General features: G+C 29.8%; 1 non-coding gene across 1 annotated transcript; it reads right to left on the bottom strand.

The window, feature by feature from the left end:
* Positions 1 to 395: 395 nt before the first annotated feature.
* On the bottom strand, positions 396 to 592 carry LOC122044726. The gene has a single exon (XR_006129741.1). It is a non-coding gene; the product is annotated as a U2 spliceosomal RNA (small nuclear RNA).
* Positions 593 to 896: the final 304 nt, after the last annotated feature.

The following is an 896-nucleotide window of genomic DNA, read 5'->3' as shown; positions in this document are numbered from 1 at the left end:
TTTTTGCTTCAAGCCGAACTTTTATAAAATCATTGCTTCCAGCCGAATTAATTGGTATTCGAGTGATACAGGTGTTTGATAAGTGATATATTTTTTCTTGGGCGGAGAAAAATCATTTTTTCTTACCAAATAAAAAAAACACTAATTAAGTTATTTCGATTAAATTGAATAACTTAATAAAATTTAAAATTTTAATTAAATTATTTCAAAATTTCATCTAAGAAAACATCAATTTATTCCATTCTAATTTTAAAATTTCTTATTCATTAAATTCAATTATTTTATGTGTTTTGTATTTATTTTTAAATATATAAAATTTTAAGATTTAATTTCATAGATTGTAATTAATAATTTAAAAATAAACTTAATTTAATATAAAATTTTAATTTAACTTGGTCGGGTGCGCCGAACACCTACAATAGTGCAACATAGGGATGACACGCAAAGGATCCAATAGCAAGCTACTGTAAAGATCCCTCCCCAAAGAAAAATTAATTTAATATCATAGTGAACCAATGGTCCACGTATCAGATATTAAACTGATAAGAACAGATACTACACTTGATCTTAGCCAAAAGGCCGAGAAAGGTATGAATGAGAAAGTGTCATAGCCTCTTCTTTTATAGCACTAGTTCCACTCCGTTAATAAAAAACAAACGATATGGGACTAAATTCTAAACCCTAACATGTAAACTCCATCTAGTATAAAAGGTCATTACAGTTTTTTTTTGTTTGTAAATAGAGGCAAGAGTACAACTCCCCCTGGTCTAAATGGCCATTAGAGTTTTTTTGAAGAAGAGGTGAGAGTACACTACAAATCGTGATCTTTCTCACGTCTCCTTCTCCTTGGCCGCAGAAAAGAAAGCAGAGACTTGTTGCTTGCGATTTTGTTCTGG

This window comes from Zingiber officinale, chromosome 2A (assembly GCF_018446385.1).
Source record: "Zingiber officinale cultivar Zhangliang chromosome 2A, Zo_v1.1, whole genome shotgun sequence".
Classification (NCBI taxonomy): domain Eukaryota; kingdom Viridiplantae; phylum Streptophyta; class Magnoliopsida; order Zingiberales; family Zingiberaceae; genus Zingiber; species Zingiber officinale.
Note: the sequence above shows the minus strand (reverse complement) of the source record. Positions and strands in the feature narration are given on the sequence as shown.